Genomic DNA, 17,838 nt, shown 5'->3' on the forward strand with positions numbered 1-17,838 from the left:
TGGGAAAGGAAATAGCCACCCAAGTCCAGGAAGAGCAGAGAGTGCCATACAGGATAAACTCAAGGAGAAACACACTGAGACACATAGTAATCAAATTGGCAAAAATTAAAGACAAAGAAAAATTATGGAAAGCAGCAAGGGAAAAATGACAAATAACATACAAGGGAACTCCCATAAGGTTAACAGCTGATTTCTCAGCAGAAACTTTACAAGCCAGAAGGGAGTGGCATGACATATTTAAAGCAATGAAAGAGAAGAACCTACAACCAATATTACTCTACCTGGCAAGGATCTCATTCACATTCCACAGAGAAATCAAAAGCTTTACAGACAAGCAAAAGCTAAGAGAATTCAGCGTTACCAAACCAGCTCTACAACAAATGCTAAAGGAACTTCTCTAAGTGGGAAACACAAGAGAAGAAAAGGACCTACAAAAACAAACCCAAAACAATTAAGAAAATGGTAATAGGAACATACATATCGATAATTACCTTAAACGTGAATGGATTAAATGCTCCAACCAAAAGACACAGGCTTGTTGAATGGATACAAAAACAAGATCCATATATATGCTGTCTACAAGTGACCCACTTCAGACATAGGGACACATACAGACTGAAAGTGAGGGGATGAAAAAAGATATTCCATGCAAAAGGAAATCAAAAGAAAGCTGGAGTAGTAATACTCGTATCAGATAAAATAGACTTTAAAATAAAGAATGCTACAAGAGACAAGGAAGGACACTACATAGTGATCAAGGGATCAATCCAAGAAGAAGAAATAACAATTATAAATATATATGCACCCAACATAGGAGCACCTCAATACATAAGGTAACTGCTGACAGCTATAAAGGAGGAAATCAACAGTAACACAATAATAGTGGGGGACTTTAACAGCTCACTTACACCAATGGACAGATCATCCACACAGAAAATTAATAAGGAAACAAAAGCTTTAAATGACACAATAGACCAGGTAGATTTAATTGATATTTATAGGACATTCCATCCAAAAACAGCAGATTACACGTTCTTCTCAAGTGCACACGGAACATTCTCCAGGATAGATCACATCTTGGGTCACAAATCAAGCCTCAGTAAATTTAAGAAAATTGAAATCATATCAAGCATCTTTTCTGACCACAATGTTATGAGATTAGAAATCAATTACAGGGGAAAAAATGTAAAAAATACAAACACATGGAGGTTAAACAATATGTTACTAAATAAGCAAGAGGTCACTGAAGAAGTCAAAGAGGAAATCAAAAAATACCTAGAGACAAATGACAATGAAAACACGACGACCCAAAACCTATGGGATGCAGCAAAAGCAGTCCTAAGAGGGAAGTTTATAGCAATACAAGCCTACCTCAAGAAACAAGAAAAATCTCAAATAAACAATCTAACCTTACACCTAAAGGAACTAGAGAAAGAAGAACAAACAAAGCCCAAAGTTAGCAGAAGGAAAGAAACCATAAAGATCAGAGCAGAAATAAATGAAATAGAAACAAAGAAAACAATAGCAAAGATCAATAAAACTAAAAGGTGGTTCTTTGAGAAGGTAAAAAAATTGATGAACCATTAGCCAAGCTCATCAAGAAAAAGAGGGAGAGGACTCAAATCAATAAAATTAGAAATGAAAAAGGAGAAGTTACAACAGACACCACAGAAATACAAAGCATCTTGAGACTACTACAAACAACTCTGTGCCAATAAAATGGACAACCTGGAAGAAATGGACAAATTCTTAGAAAGGTATAACCTTCCAAGACTGAACCAGGAAGAAATAGAAAATATGAACAGACCAATCACAAGTAATGGAATTGAAACTGTGATTAAAAATCTTCCAACAAACAAAAGTCCAGGACCAGATGGCTTTACAGGTGAATTCTATCAAACATTTAGAGAAGAGCTAACACCCATCCTTCTCAAACTCTTCCAAAAAATTGCAGAGGAAGGAACACTCCCAAACTCATTCTATGAGGCCACCATCACCCTGATACCAAAACCAGACAAAGATACTACAAAAAAAGAAAATTACAGACGAATATCACTGATGAATATAGATGCAAAAATCCTCAGCAAAATACTAGCAAACAGAATCCAACAACACATTAAAAGGATCTTACGCCATGATCAAGTGGGATTTATCCCAGGGATGCAAAGATTCTTCAATATACGCAAATCAATCAATGTGATACACCATATTAACAAATTGAAGGATAAAAACCATATGATCATCTCAATAGATGCAGAAAAAGCTTTTGAAAAAATTCAACACCCATTTATGTTAAAAACTCTCCAGATAGTGGGCATAGAGGGAACCTACCTCAACATAATAAAGGCCATATACAAGAAACCCACAGCAAACATCATTCTAAATGGTGAAAAACTGAAAGCATTTCCTTTAAGATCAGGAACAAGAAAAGGATGTCAACTCTCACCACTATTATTCTACATAGTTTTGGAAGTCCTAGACACAGCCAGAGAAGAAAAGAAATAAAAGGAATACAAATTGGAAAAGAAGTAAAACTCTCACTGTTTGCAGATGACATGATACTATACATAGAGAATCCTAAAGATGCCACCAGAAAACTACTAGAGCTAATCAATGAATTTGGTAAAGTTGCAGGATACAAAATTAATGCACAGAAATCTCTTGCATTCTTATACACTAATGATGAAAAATCTGAAAGAGAAATTAAGGAAACACTCCCATTCACCATTGCAACAAAAAGAATAAAATACCTAGGAATAAACCTACCTCGGGAGACAAAAGACCTGTATGCAGAAAACTATAAGATACTGATGAAAGAAATTAAAGATGATACAAACAGATGGAGAGATATACCATGTTGTTGGATTAGAAGAATCAATATTGTGAAAAAGATTATACTACCCAAAGCAATCTACAGATTCAGTGCAGTCCCTATCAAATTACCAATGGCATTTTTTACAGAACTAGAACAAAAAAATCTTAAAATTTGTATGGAGACACAAAGGACCCCAAAGAGCCAAAGTAGTCTTGAGGGAAAAAAACGGAGCTGGAGGAATCAGACTCCCTGACTTCAGACTATACTACAAAGCTGCAGTAATCAAGACAATATGGTACTGGCACAAACACAGAAATATAGATCAATGGAACATGATAGAAAACCCAGAGATAAACCCACACCCCTATGGTCAACTAATCTATGACAAAGGAGGCAAAGATATACAATCGAGAAAAGACAGTCTCTTCAATAAGTGGTGCTGGGAAAACTGGACAGCTACATGTAAAAGAATGAAATTAGAACACTTCCTAACACCATACACAAAAATAAATTCAAAATGGATTAAAGACCTAAATATAAGACCGGACACTATAAAACTCTTAGAGGAAAACATAGGAAGAACACTCTTTGACATAAATCACAGCAAGATCTTTTTTGATCCACCTCTTAGAGCAATGGAAATAAAAACCAAAATAAACAAATGGGACCTAATGAAGCTTAAAAGCTTTTGCATAGCAAAGGAAACCATAAACAAGACGAAAAGACAACCCTCAGAATGGGAGAAAATATTTGCAAATGAATCAACAGACAAAGGATTAATCTCCAAAATATATAAACAGCTCATGCAGCTCAATACTAAAAAAACAACCCAATCCAAAAATGAGCAGAAGACCTAAATAGACATTTCTCCAAAGAAGACATACAGATGGCCAAGAAGCACATGAAAAGCTGCTCAACATCACTCATTATTAGAGAAATGCAAATCAAAACTACAATGAGGTATCACCTCACACCAGTTAGAATGGGCATCATCAGAAAATCTACAAACAACAAATGCTGGAGAGAGTGTGGAGAAAGGGGAACCCTCTTGCACTGTTGGTGGGAATGTAAATTGATACAGCCACTATGGAGAACAGTATGGAGGTTCCTTAAAAAACTAAAAACAGAATTACCATATGACCCAGCAATCCCACTACTGGGCATATACCCAGAGAAAAACATAATTCAAAAAGACACATGCACCCCAATGTTCATTGCAGCACTATTTACAATAGCCAGGACATGGAAGCAACCTAAGTACCCATCTACAGATGAATGGATAAAGAAGATGTGGTACATATATACAATGGAATATTACTCAGCCATAAAAAGGAACGAAATTGGGTCATTTGTAGAGACGTGGATGGATCTAGAGACTGTCATACAGAGTGAAGTAAGTCAGAAAGAGAAAAACAAATATCGTATATTAATGCATATATGTGGAACCTAGAAAAATGGTACAGATGAACTGGTTTGCAGGGCAGAAATTGAGACACAGATGTAGAGAACAAACATATGGACACCACGGGGGGAAAGCAGCAGGGGGGGTGGTGATGGTGGTGTGATGATTTGGGAGATTGGGATTGACATGTATACACTAATATGTATAAAATGGATAACTAATAAGAATCTGCTGTATAAGAAAATAAATAAAATTAAATTAAAAAATTAAAAAAAAAATGTTGAGGGAAAGAAAAAGTCGATGTTCAGCTTGTGACTTCCAAGGCACTGATGAAAGATTTCTGAGTCTGCAGCATTCAGAAGTTGGGTTTCAGCAAGAAGGAAAAGGATTTCCCAAACCTGCTGAGCTCCCATTAATATGTTAAGAACCAGGCCAAGAGGACCAAATTATAGAGTCTGACATCAAACAAGACAGAAAGCACCCATGATGTAATGTGAGCAGTTGTGCTTCTCAGACTATAATGTGCACACGAATCACCTGGGCATCTTGTTAAAATGCAAATTCCAATTCAGTAAGTCTGGGTGGGGCCTGAGAATCTGCATTTCCACCAGGGTCCCAGGTGATACCGATGCTGCTTGTTTATGGACCACGCTGGCAGCAAGGGTGTGAGGGATAGCAAGGCGACAAGTGAAGCAAGAAGAGCCCTCCCCGCCTAGCCAGGGAATTGTGGGAAGAAGATGGGCCGAGGTCGGGGATGTGCTGGCCTTCCTGATCAAGGCAGAAGTCCCAGAGTGAGGAGGGAAGCTGAATAGACTGAGGGGAAAGGCAAAAGCAGAGAGTCTTTGGGCTCTGATCCCCATTTAGAACTCTGGTAGTGGGAGGGTTTTCGGGTAGAGGAAGCCCTGTGCTGGGAACTGTGGCAGCACGGGGGTAAGAGGGTGCCCGGTTTGACATTCCCAAAGCCCTGGGCACCACATGATGTAGAAGAGACTGGAAGAGACACAGCTTGCTTCATGTCCCCATGGCAGGTTTCCGATAAGAATCTGGGTGGGGGGAATTCCCTGGTGGTCCAGTGGTTAGGACTCTGCGCTCTCACTGCCGAGGACCTGGGTTCAATCCCTGGTTGGGGAACTAAGATCCCACAAGCCGTGCGGCGTGGCCAAAAAAAATTTATTTTTTAATAAAAATAAAAAAGAATCTGGCTGGGGCCATAGGGCTACACAAGGGTCTTGGGCTGAATAGGAGTTACAGCCGTGCTTTGAGAGTCAGCAGAGCTTTTGGGAACATGTCTGTGTGCCAAGAGAACAGGCCAAGGGTTACACCCACCATGGATGCCAGCAGGAAATGTCCCTGGGACCGCAGGGACAGACTGGTCATCCTAGCTCATGGACCAGACAGACAATCACCCAGAGCAGAGGGCCATGGAGGGACCAGCTGGGGATCCGTCCCCACCAGAACCCTGAGCAACGCAGGATGGCTACTCCTCCTGACGCCTCATTACCAAGGGCACCGGGAGAGGCGAAATGGCTCATTAGAGTTGAACTTTGAATTCACTATTTACCCCAAACCAGTCAATTAAAGTCAATTAGCCTAGTGAATGTTTCTCTCACTACCCTCCCTACCAGGTGGAGATTGTGACAATATTTATTAGATTCGTTACAGGAAACAGAGGCCACAACTTTTCTCATCTGGGCCAAGTGTAAGCATTTTTTTTTGAGCAGGCATAACAAAGATGATCTGTAATGCTGATCGATAGAGTCCTTGCTGCCTTGTAAGACAGCGCACACACAGGCAGCGTCTTCGTGGGCTCAGCAGAGACACAGGGGCGCGGGGCTGGGGCCACAAACCTGGGGGTGGGGGGTGATGCTTCAGTTGGAGGTCTGTCCAATTTGAGCAGAAATCCAGAGAGGAGACACCTGGATTGTCAGAGAGGGAGCAGAGGAAGGATATGAGGAGGTTTCAGCAAAGCGTGGGAGAAAGCCTCATTCATTTGTCTCAGAGTCCTTTATTAAGCTCCTGCTGTATGCCAGCCACCGAGCCAGGTACTGGAAGCTCAGAGAGCCATTCCATGCCGCGTGTGGCTCACTCTCCAAGGAGAGGCTGGAAGAAGGACAGCGCTTGGGGCGTGTTCGAGGTGGAGTGTTCAAAATACCGCCGAGAATCCCCTTGCTGCCCTGCCCTCTGCCCTCCTCTGCCCTCTGCCCTCTGCCCTGGAGATGCTGGTGCTGTGGAGGTGCGTGGATGGAAGACCCATGCGGCATGTCTCCTCCCGCATCCAGATTTACCCTGGGGAGGAGGGAGCAGCCATTTGTATTTAGAAAGAGGTTCCTAGTGACCTGCTCTTTTCCCCTCCTCACCCCCCGCCCCCCCACACACATCCCCCCCACCCAACACACACACACACACACACACACACACACACACACACACACACAAGCAGGCCGATGGGTCTGGAGCCCGAAGTTCAAGCTGGGTCATGAAGTCAGGTGGCATCAGCTGCTGGGAGCCGGAGAACAGCTTGGAAGGCCTTTAAAGTCTCTCGTAAGGCATAATTGTAAATGTATTACTACATTTTGCAGAATTTTTCAGCTGTGAATTCACTTTCATGCGGTATAGCCCTTCATTTTACAGTGGGGCCCTGCGGGGTCAGAGAGGAGGGCTGGCCCAGGGCTGTCAGGCACCTGACGGCCGGTCCTGCACCCAGTCACCCCGTGCGAGGCCTCTTGAAGGCTCCTGGCTGCTGGCCTCCAGCACGCAGGAAAGGATTAATTATTAATTTTTATAACAACCCAGGTACTGATATCCGTGAACCGCAAGCCCTGACACTTCTCCTCCAACGTCCAGCTACTTAATTGTGGTTTTTAGCTGGGTCAGCATAACAGTCTTGTAACCTCAGAAGTGGAGAGCCTTGAAGGCCTTCATCAGCCATTCCTGGGGGCGAAGGCCAAGTTCACAGGGGGCAGTGGTGGCTTGGGAGCCAATAACGCTCTCTAAGAAACTCAGATGCCTTCACTGCCCATCAGAGCTGGGCCTCATCATACTCCCTTTCCTGGCATTAATTGTCTCACCTTCCTCATATTTAGCTGCAGTTTTCCAAGCACTTTTACAAACACAAGCTCAGTTGATTCCCAGACACTGCTGTCACAGGACTGGGCAGCTACTTGATTCTCTAGGAGAAAAGAAAAATTCAGAGAGGGAAGTGACTCACCCAAGGTCACACAGGCTTAAGCACTTTGTCCTCAGCACCACCCACCTGGAGGAATTCATAGCTGGATCAACCGTTTAATGCAGGATGTTAATTACAGTCCTTGGATGTGTTTGGGGTCCATGAATCCTCAGGAAGTATTGGCAGCATTTGGGCATCTTTCTGAGATAAAGTCCATAATCTTCACCAAACTCTCTCTGACCCCAGACAGTAAGAACCACTGCTTTAAAATAAGCAGCTAGGGCCTCCTTGGTGGCGCACTGGTTGAGAGTCTGCCTGCCAATGCAGGGGACACGGGTTCAAGCCCTGGTCTGGGAGGATCCCACATGCCACGGAGCGACTGGGCCCGTGAGCCACAACTACTGAGCCTGCGCGTCTGGAGCCTGTGCTCCGCAACAAGAGAGGCCGCGATAGTGAGAGGCCCGCGCACCGCGATGAGGAGTGGCCCCCGCTTGCTGCAACTAAGGAAAGCCCTTGCACAGAAACGAAGACCCAACACAGCCATAAATAAATAAATAAATACATAATTAAAAAAAAAAAAAAAAAGCAGCTAAAGCCCCTCTGTGCTCCTGCCTGCAGCTGTACCCACCCAGTGAAGCCTCCTCTTGCTGGGTTCTGGGGTTTGCTGGGCACAGTTGTGGCCAGGAGCTGGGCCAGGCCGGGAACTTTGCTGTCCCCAGGTGTTTAGTTGCCCTTGAATCGGGCACTGTCTGGGCAGCAAACACCAGGCTTGAAGACCTGTAATGCAAAAGGTCCCATTTACAATAGCCACACCAAAGTGTGAAGCTTACAGGAAATGCACAATACTCATAATAAAAAATCTGCCAAACTACACCGAGGGACATTAAATAAATGGTAAAACACGCCATGTTGAGAACTCATTACTGTAAAATGCAATTTGCTCAAATTTATAACTTTTATGCAATTCTAATAAAAATATCTAAGGTTTTTTGTTTGTTTTTTAAATCTGACAAATGAATTTACATGGAACAATTCACTTGGAAAAATAAGCATATAAATGGAGTCATGAAATTTGGGGGAAGAAAAGAACAGTGTGGATTTACATTCCCAGATATTAAAACACATTATAAAGCTTCAGAGATGAATACAGAGAGGAGTGGAATCAGGACAGGCAGCTCAATGGAAAAGAAGAGAAAGCCCGGGAACAGACCCTACGTATTAGAGAAAATTAGTAGTATATGAGGAATGTGACGTTCAAATCAGTGTGGAAAAGACTGGCTGTTTCGTAAATGATGTTCAAGTCATGTGGGGAGATAAAGCTAAATCCCTACCTCATCCCATGTACAAGATTAAATTCAAAATCTCTGTTTCTTTATAGTAAGAAGGGCCATAGTTCCTGCCTTGTAGCATAATTGTAGGTGTATGTGAGATAATGCATGTAAAGTTCTTAGTATAGAACACACCTGATAAATATTTCCTAGTATTATTATTGGTGTTATGATTACTCCAGATGGATTATAATCCAAACATGTAATGACAAATTCATAACATTACTGAAATTTCAGGTATAACTTCCCTGATCTCAGGGTGGGAATGGTTTTCACAGAAGCAAAGGAAGAAACCGGCAAAGGCAGGATGTGCCAGGAGCCTTAGAAGGTTCTTGCCCTGTGGCTCAGCAATTCCACCACTAGGATGTTAATCCTAAGTATGTTCTCAGATCAATGTGCGAAGACGGTTATTAAACATTTTGTTATAGGAGCAAAAAGTAGAAGCAGCCTAAATGTCAAAAAGGGGATGGTTAAAAAAACTTGTTCAACCACGTGGTGGACTCTATGCAGCCATTAAAGTTTTTAAAATTATCTCAGTGAACATTAATTGATTGATTTGGGGAAATGCTTAGGTTAGAATGCTAAACGTGACCCAAAGTATTCAATAGTGTATATAGTATGATAGCTTGAACCTAGCAAAATATACACCAAAACAGTTATCTCTGTGAAGGGAATAACTTGAGTTTTTTTTTTTTTCTTTATTCTTTGCAAATTCTCTATGTTAAACCTGCTTCTTTTATGATTCTACCACATTTTTAAAAACTTTTTGTTTTATATTGGAGTATAGTTGATTAACACTGTTGTGTTAGTTCCAGGTGTACAGCAAAGTGATTCATTTACACATATACATGTATCTATTCTTTTTCAAATTCTTTTCCCATTTAGGTTGTTATATAATATTGAGCAGAGTTCCCTGTGCTATATAGCAGGTCCTTGCTGGTTATCCGTTTTAAATACAGCAGTGTGTACATGTCAATCCCAAACATCCTAACTCTCCCTCTCCTCCCACCCTTCCTTCCTGGTAACCGTAAGTTCGTTCTCTAAGTCTGTTAGTCTGTTTCTGTTTTGTAAACAAGTTCATTTGTATCATTTTTTTTCTTTTTTTTTTTAGATTCCACATATAAGCTGTACCATACCATATCTGTCTTTCTCTGTCTGACCTCACTCAATATGACAATCTCTAGGTCCATCCATGTTGCTGCAAATGGCATTGTTTCACTCTTTTTAATGGTTGATTTGTGCTTTTAAAAGTTATTTATTGAGCAGAGATTTTATGAGAGATACTTCTTCACCCTGGCCTCTCAAACTGGGGTAGGTTTGGGGTTTCTGCTAATTGGTCATCACAGGAACATGTCCACAATTTCCTTGAATTACCTTCCTCTAGGTGCTCCTTTTATAGTAAAACAAATCCAAATGAATTGTGGGAGGAATACAAAATGCTTATAATTTCTCTTTTCAGAAAGAGACGCACGCAACACTGGTGCCTGGACGGAGCTGCTTCGGGCAGGTCCCACGGATGAGCTCTTGGGAGGGCTCAGCTCCTTCAGCTCATGGGCTACTTTGGAGAAGCGTGCGAGGAACCTGCTGCCATAGCCACGGCCCTGACGTCAAGTGTGTCCCCACCCCCGGGCCTGAGGTGGCCAGCTGTGTGCTGGGCTTTCTTGAGAGTTCAAAGTCTCAGCCATCACAAATCCCCAGAGTCAAAGATTTCCCTCAGGTGGAGACTCACCTCCTAGAAGCCTCCAAAACAAATAGCGATAAGCAAACGAGACGCAGGAAGCTGGCAGGCAGCCAGCTTGGGGCTGGATGCCAGGCTTGGGGCGGCGAGAGCCCAGAAGAGACCTAGGGTTCCCACCACACCAGCCTGTCGGGGCAGCTCTGGCCCAAGCATCTCCCCCTCCCTCAGCAGCCGTCCCCTCTGGGCAGGATGAGGTGCAGAAGTGGGAACACAGCCTGCCCAGGTGAAACTTGGCCAGGACCAGGGCCAGGGGCAGGCTGGCAGGAGTGCCGTGAGGCCGGCAAACTCTGTGCAGGAGGGAAGCTTGGGCTCACATCATCTGCCCGTACAATGCCAAGGTCTAGGGCGATGACCGTGGGGACAGCTCAGGCTGCCGGAGGGCGCCGGGGTGGGGGGCAGACGCCCAGTTGCCAAGCCTGGGTGTAGCCCATGCTTTCTGGGCCACCGAGTGCATGGACATCAGCCCAAGCCAAGGAGAGCAGCCTCGAAGATTCAGGGGCGTGTGGGGCAGTGAATGTCCCACAGATGTGACCCTGCTCTCACTGTGGGCTGCAGCCTTAACCTTGGCTTGGTATGTGAGGGGTCTGGAGTGAAGGAGGTGGGGAGAAGGGGGGGACGCCACAGGACAACGAGCATTTATTGAGCCTTTACTCTCCATTAGACTCTGTATTGGCTATAACATGTCATAGTTCACATTTTTCATCACAATTACTAGATTATCTCCATTTTACAGCTGGGGAAACTGAGGCTTGGACACGATGGATGGGGGTGGGAGGAGGCCACACAGCTAGTGGATCACTAGCTGGAGGGGGAGGGATTCACATGCAGATGGAGATTTCTGAGTCAGGCTGTTTCTACTGTCCTGGGCTCTATGTCATTATGGAACCCACCCCTCAGGCCCCAGCCCTGGCCATGGACCTGCCACTGCACCACTCCAGGCCCCCTCTCAGGCCCACAGGCCCCACTAGTGACTCCTGCCTTCTTTCCCTGATCAAGTCCCAGGGACCTTGCTGAATATCCTGTCTCTCCAGGAAAGCTGTCACATGCCCCACCCCGCCCCGCCGCCCCCACCCCCCACCCCCCCCCCCCCCGACCCCCCGACCCCGGCCCAGGACAGAGCTGGGGAGTGGAATGCTGACTACTTTCTACCTCCTTCCCTGGGCTGGTTTTCCTCTGGGAAATCAGGCAAAGGATCATCAAAATAGCAAGCATGAAGCTGTGAAGTTTTAGAACCGAACTGAGCTCTCATACTTCCCCCACTCCACCCCTGCACCCCGCCCCACTCTTGCCCTGGTTGGTAGTCCCTGACTTCCTCTGAGAAGGTAACAAGAAACTCAAGTAGAGTTGAGTTGATTAAACTCCCTGCCCAGCCCTGCCTCTGCACTTTCCCCATCCTCCCCCTGGTCTCCAGAGGTGACGAAGGCGGGACGGCTCTCCCTTTCTCCGGTGGACTCTTTGCTTCTCTGTGATTTTCTAGTCCATCCCGCCACTCCCTTCCCCGGGGCTAAGGCTAACTTGTGACTTGCAGAAAACGGAGACCAGTTTCAGTGTTTTGCATTCCTTTTCCCAGTGGGTCACAGCAGGATGCCTTACCAGGGGCTGGTTTGAAGGCCCTGGGCTTCTGGGAGGGGCCGAAGCCAGCCGGCTGACACTCAGGCAGGGGGCCCTGCAAATGCTGTGAATGTTTGGAGGCCTAAGCTCACCTCTGCCTCATCAGAAGGGAGGCGAGTGGAGTCCCACAGGCCCAACTTGTAGAGCCTCAAAGTAGGGAGGCTGTCATCTGAAGGAGACTTCTCGGAGTCCCCATCATCTAGCCACATGGCCTCCCCATGGAGGTTGACATCATCTCATATCTGGTCTTCCAGAGGCAGAAATGCCAGCTGGGCTGCTCTTCTTCATAGTCTGTTATGTTAGTGTAAACAACTCCTGACCCTCCTTGACCTGGGAGGTGGAGGCTGGCCCAGGATCTGCTTGCACAACCGTACCTTGAAAACACAGAAGCTCGGAGTCCACTGCGTTAGTTTTCTAATCAAAGATCTGAAATAATATCTATGTCTCCAGCCAGCGAGGGGCAGCCAGCATGGGTAGCACATGGCTGGTTAGCCGTATGATGGACGGTAGGGACGCGGAGCCACACGGATCTCAGTCACCAGCTGTGTGAGGTCAGGCGGGGCGAGAGCTGGGAGCTTCCATTTCCTTGTCTGTCCAAGTGGGATGGGAACCTCTATTTCACAGAGTCGCTGAATACATAGACAGCACTTCCATCACTCCTGGAACACCGACAGCACTGAATTTATGTTAGTTGTGATTATACTTTAGAGTCACAGAGCACTGAGGGCCTCCGTCATTCACTGACCAATAGTCATGAATAGTCGTGACTGTTGTTCAGAAGATCTGAGGACCAGCCGGTGGTGGCGAGCCCTTGCCCTCGCTCAGGGAGTACAGTGGGAAGACAGACAATAAACAAAGAACTGCACGTGGTAGGCCCTCAATAAATATTTGTTGAACAAATTGCAAAAAGAGATGAACTTATGATGGGAGTGCTCAAGGTGCCATGTGGGGTGGCATGGGGGCTTCCCCGGTCCAGGCCTCCCTGGAGAGGTTTCAAGGATAAGGAAGGTTTGGCCAGGTCCTTCTCAGCAACCTTAAATGGGCATTTTCCAAGAGCTTAGGCAGGCTGGAATGCTACTCTTGGTTAAGAGGATAAACCATTTCAAGGGTTCAAGGTTCACGTGCAGATCAGGCCCAGAGATGACTTTTTCAGGTCTGGTGAGCATCCATTCTCTGACCAGTAACTTTTAGTGGAAGGAAGCTACTGGACAGTCCTCTCCCTCCCTTCCCACTCCTCCCCTTGGCCCTGCTCTGCCCTGTACACCGAGAATTCTGATACAGTCAGAAACCTTGGGAATTATCTCCTGGCAGACTTGTTTCTCACAAAGGCCTCCTTGCACTTGCACATCCAAACTATTTTATCTAGTCTTTTAAAGCTTGTAGTGATAGGGAATTTAAAAGTCTGGAGCCAAGCGCTAACATTTGCTGAGCAAGATCTCCTGTCAAGTTCATAACAGCCCAGTGAGAGAGGTGCTACGGTTATCAGCCCAATTGGAAGCACACGAAAGTTAAGTAACTTGCCTAAGATCACATCGTTAGCTAGCGGCCAGGCTGAGATTCAAATCCACACATCAGACTCCCCAATGCTTGGGCTCCACCCTTGAGCTGTTGGCTAAAGTTGGCCTAAGGAATTTCCCTCCCTCACCTCAGAGCCTACGTCAACACCGACCCTTCAGGTCTTCAGCACTACTGGGGCATTTCCCTCCAGAGATGACTTCAAGACTCATGGAGTCTCACATTTACTGATGGGTCAGAACTGTCCCCAAAGGAGAATGTCAAGAGCCCTGTCTTTTGAGAATCCCCAGGACCAGCAGGCACCTCTGCTCTGGCTCCAGGGCCCAGGTCAGCTATAGCCAGGGGTGGGCAGGCAGAAACCAGCCTGAGAGAAGCACCCAAAACAGTGTCCACAGGCCTATTAGGGGTGGATCGGAGGGCCGCTTCCTGGGGTGCGGAGCATAAGTATGGGACTGGTTTCTGTCTCTGCTCAGAACTAAGACATGAGAGCTGATCCAGCTTCTGCCAAAGAAAACAAACCATTGGGTAGGAATAAAATATATATTTGTCCCCGGTCTACTAACCTCTACTGAAAAGTTTTCCACAGGCTGCCTTGTGCAATGTTGCTGGATCAGCAAGCCTGAGGTTGACAGTCACCTGAAGTGAGTGGTACCATGTGGCAGGTGCTATTTACTGGGAATAAGTTATTTATCATCACAATTTAAAGCACGTTAATGTGTCTCCTGTAGTGAGCAGTTTTGGTTGTACTGCATTAGCCAAGGGCTGGTTAGACTGCTGCAACAAAGACGTCCAATAATGATATAGGGTAGAGATCAGTAAATTTTTTCCATAAAGGGCCAGAGAGTAAATATTTTAAGTCACACAGACTCTGTTGCAGTTACTCAACTCTGCCACTGGACCGTGAAATAGCCATCGGACAATACATAAGTGAATGAGTATGGATGTGTTCCAATAAAACTTTATTTATAAAAGCAGGCAGTAGGCCACTGTTTGCCTACCTCTGCTGCAGCTGAATGATGATAGAAGTTTCTTTCTCTTGCATGTAACAATGGTGCAGTGAGCGGTTCTAGTTTGGGGAGCAGTTGTTTAGGGATCCAGGCTCCTTCCATTGACTTGTTCTGCCATCTTCCATCCTCCAGAGGCCATGTCCTCCTCTGCATAGTGGAAGGTTTAGGGAAAAGTAAAAAGAGCATGGAGGAGGCAGGCCCACTGCCTTAAGGCTTAGAGATGAAACAAGGCCTAATCACATTCCCCTGGCCAATACTTAGTTCTCCGGCCCCACATAAGAGCAAAGGAAGCTGGGAAACGTAGTCTGGTTCTGTGTCCAGGAAGAAGGGAGAAGGATGTTGGAGGATGGCCAACAGTCTCTGCTATATCCAACCAGCCTCATTTTCCCTTCCCCTTCTTCTCACCACCTCCTCCATTGTTCTGATCATGTGTCCGTCTTCCCCCCACAACCCCTGCCCAATAAGGCTCAGGGGAAGTTGACTCCACCCCTACCTCAGAGGTTGGCCTGACTGGTCTAAGGATAATCCCAAACCTTTCCACACAGCAATTGGGTCATGGACCTAGACTTTAGCCAATCAGTGCAGAGCATTTTTCCTGGCCACAGGGATGATTTAGGAAAGAGAGAACGTGACCCTAATGAGAGGCTTGATTTATTAGGGCCATCTGGAAAAGAAGCCTTCTTTCCCTTAAAAGAGAATCCTTCTCTTCAAAGTGGTGTGAATCCTGAGGTCACTGTAGATATTTTTTAAAAATTGTGGTAAAATATACATAACATAAAATTTATCATTTCAACTATTTTTAAATGTACAGCTCAGTGACATTAAGTACATTCACATTGTTGTGCAAACATCACCACCATCCACCTCCAGAACTTTTTTCATCTTCCCAAACTGGAACTCTCTACCCTTTGAACAATAACTCCCCAATCCCCTACTCTCTTCAGCCCCTGGTAGCCATCATTCTACTTTCTGTCTCTATGAATGTGACTACTCTAGATACCTATGTAAGTGGAATCATGCTGTATTTGTCCTTTTGTGACTGGCTTATTTCACTCTGCATATCTTCAAGATTCATCCCTGTCATAGCACATGTGAGAATTTCCTTCTTTCATAAGGTGAATAATATCCCGTTGTATGTATAGATCACATTTGCTTATCCATTCATCTGTGAATGGAGACTTGAGTTGTTTCCACCTTTTGGTCATTCACTGCAGCCATTTTGCTACTAGGACCTGAGTCAGCTTGTGCATGAAGCCAAGGCTTGGAGGAAAACACAGCTAAAGGAATCACAGGGCCTGGGCTGAGCTACTGGCCCTAGCTAATCCCGAGGGCTGCCCTACTTCTGGATTAGCGGATCCATGAAATGATGAATTTCTTCTGATTGAATTGAGTTTTAGGTTCCTTACAGCTTTAACTGATGCATCTCTCAAGGAGCTGCCTAGTTTCACAACTGGAAAAGAAACCCCAAAACAAGCAGAACCACAGAAAAGGAGAAATGTTTTGTTGACATGAATGCCAGGAAAAAAATTTTAAGGCACGTTTAAAAAAAGATTTGGTAACTATATCTTTGCTAGTTACTTCTCTCTTGATGAGTGGGAATGACTAATGGTATGAATGATGGGAAAACTGAAAAGACAAATCCAGTTAGGTGAAAATGTTTGGTTATATACAGCGTATGTCATAAATACCTTATTTTGACCTTAAAAAATAGAAGACTTTTACTGAAAGGAAGAATCGGGTTTTCTTATACGTTGGCTGAATAAAGCCTGTGTGAATATTTAGAGGAGGGGAACCAGATTATGAGCCTGCCTAGGGCTCTCACGTCCCCATCTGCCTCAACTATGGAAGAAGCTGGAGGGTTGGGGCTTGGAGGTCCCCTCTGAGCAGTGGCACCATTTGTGGAAAATGCCCTGAACTCACTGGCCACCCATGGGTCTTTCCCAGCTGAGTGACCCTGGGAAAATCTAACTTCTCCGGGCCTCTGTTTCCTCATCTGTAAAATGGGTTTCTTGATATCTTTCTTATCTACCCTACAGAGTTGGTAGTGAAACTGATAAGTGCTGTGCACATTTAAGGTTCCAGGGGGAAATGTAGGAACCCATCTTCTGTGCAAAGTTCAGCAGCCTGAGGGTGGGGCCGTAATCCCTCTTACAAACAGCCAGGACTGCCCTTTAGACTACAGTATGGGAACCCAGCAGCCAGAAAGCTTGTGGCAGCCGATGATCACGTGTCTCCCAGGGAGGAGGAGATGGGCTCCTGGGCCTGGGTTCCCCTCCTGAGCAGGTGGGTCCTGACACTGGGGCTGGTCACATTCACACATGTTGTCCAATTTAAGCTGCTACAACTACCCTGGGGGATACTATCCTCATCTGAGAGGCGAAGCAACGGAGGCTCAGAGGGTTTACATCCCCATTGTCACACAGCTCATGAGTGGCAGAGTCCAGATTTGAACTCAGAGCCTGTCTTGGTCTCTGGAGCTCGCCCTGCGATTCCCTGTTGCTCTTGTCTCCAAACCCTGGACCCTTCTCCTACCATGTCCCTAGGCGTATGAGGGTTCCTTCCCTCTGCTACTGGGCTATGATCCTGGATATGGTGTTGGTTGGTGGGAGGCATCTTGGAGGAGAGCAGATCCTCAGGGTAGAGACAAGGGGTTCCCGGGACACGTGTCAGCTCACAGACCGCGGCTCTGCGTTCTTATTCCTCACTCTTGCCCTGCCTTTGGAGCTGCCTCTAGGAATAAACATTGACACTGAAGAGGTTGGGCCCATGATAGCTTTTCAGCGAAATAATTCTCCATTTATTGGTCCCTAAGATAGAAGACTCCCCTGGAGGTAAGACCATGCGTCGCGGGGAAAGGGAACCAGAAGAGCGAGCTGCCCACCTTCTCGGGGTGCCGCAGACTTATGGAGCCTTGGCTGTAAAAGCAGGTATGCCTCCTCCATCACCTTGGCTGCCAGATGGCCTGGCACACAGCAGGCGCTCAGTCGATGTTTGTTAAATGAGTGAATGAATGAATGTTGGTGGCTGTGAGTGATCTCCCCACCCTGCCTCACTTCCTGTGCCCTCTGTACTGCACTCTCCTCCTGAGGGTCCCTCCTACATCTCCTTCTAGTCTCCGCCTCCACCCTCCTGACCTGTCTGAGTTCATCTCCCTCCCCCTGTCCCACCCTAAGTGCCCTTCCTTCCCCCTGGTGGCCTGCCCCATGATAAGGGCTGTTTAGCTGCCTGTGCCCAGATAATTCTCCTTTCTGGCCTC

This window comes from Balaenoptera ricei, chromosome 1, assembly GCF_028023285.1.
Source record: "Balaenoptera ricei isolate mBalRic1 chromosome 1, mBalRic1.hap2, whole genome shotgun sequence".
Lineage (NCBI taxonomy): Eukaryota > Metazoa > Chordata > Mammalia > Artiodactyla > Balaenopteridae > Balaenoptera > Balaenoptera ricei.